This window comes from Oxyura jamaicensis, unplaced genomic scaffold (genome assembly GCF_011077185.1).
Source record: "Oxyura jamaicensis isolate SHBP4307 breed ruddy duck unplaced genomic scaffold, BPBGC_Ojam_1.0 oxyUn_random_OJ106523, whole genome shotgun sequence".
In the NCBI taxonomy this organism is placed as follows: Eukaryota; Metazoa; Chordata; class Aves; order Anseriformes; family Anatidae; genus Oxyura; species Oxyura jamaicensis.
In genome coordinates this window covers 1994-8823 of record NW_023312317.1, presented here as the reverse complement: position 1 = coordinate 8823, position 6830 = coordinate 1994, and the positions used below count along the sequence as shown (strand labels likewise).

General features: G+C 62.3%; 1 long non-coding RNA gene across 1 annotated transcript; it reads right to left on the bottom strand.

Moving 5' to 3' along the window:
- Nucleotides 1-3274: 3274 nt before the first annotated feature.
- On the bottom strand, nt 3275-6061 carry LOC118160177. Its single transcript, XR_004747350.1, has 3 exons — nt 4536-6061; nt 4169-4316; nt 3275-3537 (listed from the first exon to the last, which is right to left on the bottom strand). It is a non-coding gene; the product is annotated as an uncharacterized LOC118160177 (long non-coding RNA).
- Nucleotides 6062-6830: the final 769 nt, after the last annotated feature.

Genomic DNA, 6830 nt, shown 5'->3' with positions numbered 1-6830 from the left:
TCCCTTCCCTTCCCTTCCCTTCCCTTCCCTTCCCTTCCCTTCCCTTCCCTTCCCTTCCCTTCTTCTCTCCCTTTCCCTCTCCCTTCTCTCCCTTCCCCTCTCCCGTCCCGTTCCCTCCCGGCAGAGCCGAGCACAGAGCCCGCACGCCCCGCACCGAGTTGCCCCGCTCGCGTTGCCGCTGCACTCCCCGAGCCCCGGCCGGCTCCTGCCTGTGCCCCTCGCTTCCCTTGGCGCCGGGCGGCTCCCCCTGCCCGGGGCTGCGCCGGGAGCCGGTTTGGGGACGGCAGGCTCGTTGTCAGCACTAAACAAAGGCTGGAAACGCACCAACAAAGGGCTCGGGCGGCCCCCTCCCCCGCCGCGGTGCGGGAGCCGCAGGTGAGGGCCGGGGGCCGGGGGGCTTCGGCTGCCGGGTGGGCACGGGGCTGAGGGAGCCAGCCGGTGGGGAGCCTCCCCCCTCGCTCCCCGGGAACGGCAGCGAGGCAGGCGGCAGCCGGGATTTGGGACCTCTCACCGCCCGTCTCCGCTCCTTCCCGTCCCCGGGAGCCGCGGAAGCCCAAGTTCGGCGCCTAATGACAGGAGGGGCAGGAGGGGCGCTGCGCTGCTGCACCAGCCTCTGGCCGCCGCCGAGTCCAGCGGGATGAGCGGGGACCGGGCTGCGGGGAGCGGGGGCTGGAATGCGCCTAGGAAGAGAGGGGGAGGTTGAGGGAAGGACGGGGGGGGGGGGGGGGGGGGGGGGGGGTGTCTGAACTTAGCGAGAGGAGCTGGAAGGTGGAGGGGCGGGGAGGGAGCGAGCAGCGGGCAGCCCCCGGCCCCCGGCTCCCTCGGCACCGAGCGGGCTGCGGCAGGGACGGGCCAGGAGAGGGGGCGCGGGGAGCGGAGAGGAGCGAGACGGGGCGAGAGGCTACCGGGGTGCGGGGGGCTGTGCCGAGCCGCGCCGTGCTCCTGCCTCATCCTCTCCTCTCCTCCTCTCCCGCTCTCCCTCTCCCTTCCCTCCTTCCTCTCCCCCCGAGGTTTGCACACCCAACGGCACCAATCAATCCGACCCCGACTCTGGGGTGCGTGTGCGTGTGCGTGAGCGTGAGCGTGTGCGTGTTTGTTGATCCCGACCTGCCGGACTTCAAAAATCTGCCGCCTCCGACTCCCTCCCAGCCTGTAAGTTCAGAATTACAACCTTCTACATCTATGCAAACTTTTGTTTAGCGGAGAATCCCTTTCTCTAGGAGAAAGAGAAATTGTCGCCATGTGACCAGCTAATTTCTGACACGCGGGGCTTTTCCCCTCCCCCGGCGTGGGGAAAAATATCTCCCGTGGATCTCTTTGCACTGTGCACAACCCATAACTTTGGCAGTGTATATCCAGGGTTATTTCGGCAAGGCAGTTTTCCAGGGTTAGGGGAGGTGGTTGCATTCCGCTAAATGGATCCTTTGTGGTGAGTGCAGATTTATGCCCAGTTTTGATTTATAATTAAATTAGCTTCTAATTTGCAATATGTGTGTCTGTGTTTAAAATGTACCTAATCTGTGCAAGCGAGGACGGGGGCACTTTAAATGAAAATCTACCTTTCGCCTCAAGGGTTTCTTTATGAAGGGCTAGCCGGGAGGGCAGCGTTCAGCAGCAAAGCGGGGCTGTGATTTCCATTAGCAGCCGTCAATCAAGCCTGCTTTTCAATACATCAATTAATAAATCCGAGTGGGGCCGCGGGCTGCCCCCCCAGGACACTCTTTCCGGCTGGCTGGGGCAGTGCGAGGGGAAGGAGGGCGAACTTCGGCCCAGCCCGGCTCGGCCCGGCCCCCTCCTGCGGCCCCGGCCGGGCAGCGGAGCCGGGGGGCGCCGGCTGCGGGCTCTTGGCGAGCCCCCCCGCCCCCGGCCCGGTGCCCCCCGGCGCAGGGGGTGCGCACCGAGCAGGGCCCGGGCCCTCGCGATCGCCGCTTCGTGGTTAGGCGTCACTGAGGGAAGGGACCCCCCCTTTCCTCACCCCCACACCGTCCCACCCCGGGCGTTAAACGGCGGCGGCTCGTTCGCTTATCCCCAGTCGGAACGGCGTTTTTCCCGACTAAAAGAGGGGCCGGGACGGTGCGGAACCCCCCGGCCCGACAGCTCGACCGCTCCTCGCCGCGGCTCGGCGGGCGAGGGGCGCACAGGGGGCGCCGGCACCCCTCGGGGGGCAAAGGCTGGGACCCCGCGTCCGCCCCCCCGCTCTCGGCGGCCTCTCCTCTCTGGGGGTGGGGTCCGCTCCTGCCGCCGGGCCCTTCCCTCGGGGAGGGGGAGAAGCCCGTAGGGGAAAAAGGAGGCTGGGGGCTCGCCTCTCCCTGCAGCCCCCGCACGGCGCTGCGCGGAGCCAGCGGCTGGGCTGCCTCTCCTGCCAGCCCGGCCGGTGTCAAATAAAAAATATAAAAAAGAAAAAAAAAAAAAAGAAGAAGAAGGGAGCGAGCAGCCGCACGCTGCTCCGTGGCCATCATCACCGTAATAAAGCCTGTCCGTTTGATTTAAAAACAGCACGGCGGAGAAAGCGCTTGTCACCGGAGGCTGCCTGCCCGCCGGCCCCTCCGGCCGGCCCCGGCGCACGGCTCTGCCCGCAGGGGCTCAACCTCGGGAGGGGAAGAAGTGGAAAGGAGAGAGGGAGATGGAAGGGAGAGTCTCCCAGGCAGCTTGATCCCATTAGCTCCGTCCTTGGGTTGCATATTTATACGGTCTAGGAGGTGAACAGATGGACTATCAATTTAATTCCATCTTCAACACCATCAGAGATTGATTTTCTACTCGCTTTTAATTTTGCCATAATTAATTAGATCATTACAACTGTTTTCTATTGATCTCCCTATTTAAACCTCAGATGCAAAGGGACTTCGGCAGATCCTTTAAAAACACAGAAGGGAAAAGGAGCAGAGGGGGCTGCAAACTTTCTGCAGTTTTTTTTTTTTTTTTTTTTTTTTTTTTCAGTTTCGGCTCAGAAGATTTTCGGTGCGGAACAGCGAAAAAAAGCCGCTGTGGCCTTTTCTGCTACGAGGCCTTTTTCGTTGCCTTTATATTTTTCCTACGCGTTTTGGTAAAACTGTGGTTATTTCCCTGAGATACCTAACAAATGCAATATATTTAAGTGGTTCCATTATGAAAATACACGCTCGCACGTGGGGGGGGGGGGGGGGACGGCCGCACACACGCACACGGTGCGTTGGCTGTTACCATTAGCCGAGGTGCTGCGCAGACATTTGTCTGGGGGGATTCTATCGATCGGGCAGAGATTTGGTTTCCTGAAGGGCGGCTGCTTTTATTCGCCTCCTGTCCGTGTCTGTCCGGTCGTGCACCCGCAGCACTCCCTGGTCGGGGACCATCCCGCCCCGCAATGACAAAAGGCGGAGGAGCTGCGAGCCCCGGCTCCAGACGCACGCCGGAGCCTTTCTTCCCGAGCCTCCCCTGGAAGCGAACGGTTCGCAGGCAGGGCAGCGGCACGGCTCTGTGCTGGCAGTCGGCGACGCTTGCATTTCCAGCCTCCATTTGCCTTTCCGTTCTTCCCCCCCCCCCCCCCCCCCAAAATCCCTAAATTAAAGGCTCCGTTTCCATGCGCCATTCCAGCGAGCCAGACCGCCCGATTGTGCCTTTAGCGCGCCGGCAGCGCAGGGGACAGGCAGGCTCCCCCCCGGCGGGGCTTGTTTGAAGCTTTGTTTGCAAATCATAAAAATCGAGGGCGGGCGGGGGGCCGGGGACTCGTCTGTCGGTTTGGGGGGCGCCGCGGCCCCCGCCCCGCCTGGGGGCGATGCTGCCCCGACCCTGGCCCCGCAGGGACCGGCGGAGCAGCTTCGGGACCCGCCGGGCAAAGTTGCACGGGAAGGGGGGGGGGGCACATGGGAAAGGAGGGGGGGGGGGGGACAGTTGAGGCGATGGCCTCAACTTTTTGCAGTCGGGAGAAAAGTGCGGGGCCGGGAGCGCCGTGTGGGGGCTGGCCCGGTGCGGGGGGGCAGCCCCCGGTAAAGAAGGTGGAAAAGCAGCAGCCCCCTGACGGGGGGGACCCCGCGAGGAAGGGGGCACTTGGCAGGTGAGACGGCAAGTGTAGGGGAACCTGGAGGGGCAGGGAGCACGGGAGTAGAGGCTGCCTCCTGCCAAAGGAGGGAGTTGGGGGTGACGGTCTCATCCCTCCCTGCTGAATATTCAGCGCCCCCCCGCCCCTTACCTGCTCTCCCTGAGCTCTGAGCCATGGCTCCCCTGCCTAATGGCCCGTCTCCCCGGGACGCTGCAAGCCAGGAGATCCGCCGCGGCCTTTTCTTCGCTTCTCTCCTCCCCGCTTGGGTGTCTTGCTTTCCCCCGCTGACTTTCGAGATCTAGGCGCAACCACCCAAAACTAAACGGTTTAGATAACAACACACACACACACGCACACCAGAGCACCACCACCACCACCACCAAAAAAAAAAAAAATAGCCAGCCACAGAGAAAAACCCGCCGCTCTACTGAGCCGGGACAGGCTAAAAGGAGGGGAAAATAAATAACAATCAAAGCAAACGCAGCGCTGCTGCTTATAAAAGTGGCGGGGGACTCACCTGCTCCAGTGCGGCAGGGCTGTGCAGCCGGGGAGGAACGGGGACCGGGGGGGTCCGCGCGGGGGGGCAGCGCCCGGCCCCTGGTTCCGATCCCCCGTGCCCCCCTCCCACAAAGCGGCTACCTGTGGGGGAGCCTTGTTGCGGCAGCACATTAATTTGTTATCTTATTACCATAAAAATGTGCTCGGAGAGGGGTTGGCGGGGGAAGGGGACAGGAGACGAGGCAGGACAGGGGAGGAACTTCCTGGGACTTGGGCAGGAGGCGGCGGGCTCGCCGCGGGGGCGGGCGGCTCCTGGGGGGGGTGCCCGGACAGCTCCCGGGGTTGGGGCGGGGAGGGGGGGGTCCGGGTCAGGGGCCCCTCCGCTCGCTGGGGCTGCGGCGGGCGACACTCGGGGGCTGCCCCGGCGAGCGCCCGGCGCTGGGCTCCGGGAGAGCGGGCGCCGTCTGTCCGTCCGTCCGTCCGTCCGCTCGGCCGCCCCGCGCTCCGCCGCCGCGTTTCGGTGCAGGCTTCTCGGTTGGGAAGAGAGAATAAAGGAAAGCGCACACGGCAGAGAAAATAAGAAAAATTCCCCGTGCTAAAGACATCACCGAGCGGATATTTTTCTTTCTCTCTTTCTCCCCCCCTCTTCCATCTCCCCATTGATTGAAAGTCTCGCTCAGCTCCAACAAGGAGTCCCAGGAAAAATGAACCATTCTGCTATCGATTCTTCATTAAAATTACATTTCTGCATTTGCTAAATTGGTTTTAAAAAGCTTCCCCTGTTATTATTGTCTTGTCAGAGCCGGCGGTGCTGGGCAAACAGTATTTAAAAGCTTGGGACCTCTCCAAGATGAGGCTGCTGGGGGGTTTGTGTGTGTGCGCGTGTTTCTTTTTCTAAAGTGCTTAGGAAAATGTGTACAACGCGGGCTGGCGAGGAGCACGCCACAGCCAAGTGGATCAGCGTTAAAATAAAGAAGGTGCGGGGAGCGCTTTCCTTCATAACACTTAAACCCCATCGATTGTCGCTTCGAGCAAAGAAAAAAAAAGTTCCATTTTCAATATTAAAACGGGGCGCCGAAAGCCAACGACGGCGGCAGCGGGTATTTTTCTGCCACGCCGTTTCCAGCCGGGCTGGGCAGCAGGCGCCGGGGCTGCCCTGAGCGCATCCTCGCCCCGTTGCTGCTGCCGCTCTGAGCCGTGCTGCTGCCGCCGGGCGAGCTTTAAATAAGTCCGGCTAACCCCCACGCACACCGGAGTGCTCGACCTGGCCCCAAGGAGCCCCACGGAATCCCCCCCCCCCCCCCAAAGTGCTGTGGGAAAAACCCAGGAGGGACTCTGGGAGATTTACTTTGAATTCAGCAAATCTCTCTCGAAAGAGCAGGGAAGCAGAAATGTCTTCCTGATGTGTTTATCCCCTAATCAGTTCATTAGTTATAAACAACATGACATTAGAAGTTAGGAGGCAGTTGATATTAATTTTTATTTAACTAGTTGATGTTTAATCCGTCACGCCAGGCTGCTTAGAGAGAGCTGCCTGACACAAACCAGTTAGAACTTCATACACGGCGATGATTGTCCGGGCACCGGGACAAACAGCCGCCGGGGGGGCGGCCGGGGGCGGGGGGGCGAGGGGGCGAGGGGGAGAGGGGCGAACCCGGGAGGGAGAGGAAAGCGGGGCAGGAGGCTGGAAGGCGCCCCTCCCGGGGTGGGGAGAGGGGAAAAAAGACGTGAAAAGGCAGAGAGAGGGAGAAAAAATAAAATAAAATTAAGGGGGGGGGTGGGGGTGGGGCGGCAATGTGCCTGCCGCAGGCTGAGCGGGGGGGCCGGGGGTCGGGGCAGCCCGGGGGTCCCTGGCCGGCCGGGGGCGGCGTGGGGCCGCGCAGAGCCGGGCGAGCCCTCGGCTTAGTTAAAAGGAGCGCAGTTTAATTAGTACTGGGGGGCAACACCAGCCCATGGTGGCACCGGGACAAACGGGGATGGGGCTTCTCCTGGCTCCCGGGGCCGGGGGGGGCAACCTGGGGCGTCAGGGGGCGACCCTTGGGCCGAGAGCAAAAGTGCTGCTGCAGGTGAAGGGAGCCGGCAAGCACGAGCAGGAAAGCCGTGGGGTCGTTCACAGCCGTGGGGATGTTCAAAGCTGTGGGGATGTTCACGGCCGTGGGGTCGTTCATAGCCGTGGGGATGTTCAAAGCTGTGGGGATGTTCACAGCCGTGGGGATGTTCACGGCCGTGGGATCGTTCGCAGCCCCCCGCCTTGTGCCCAAGGCCGGGCTGGCACGCAGCCCCCAGCCCTCGGGGTGCCCCGTGTGGCCGTGCC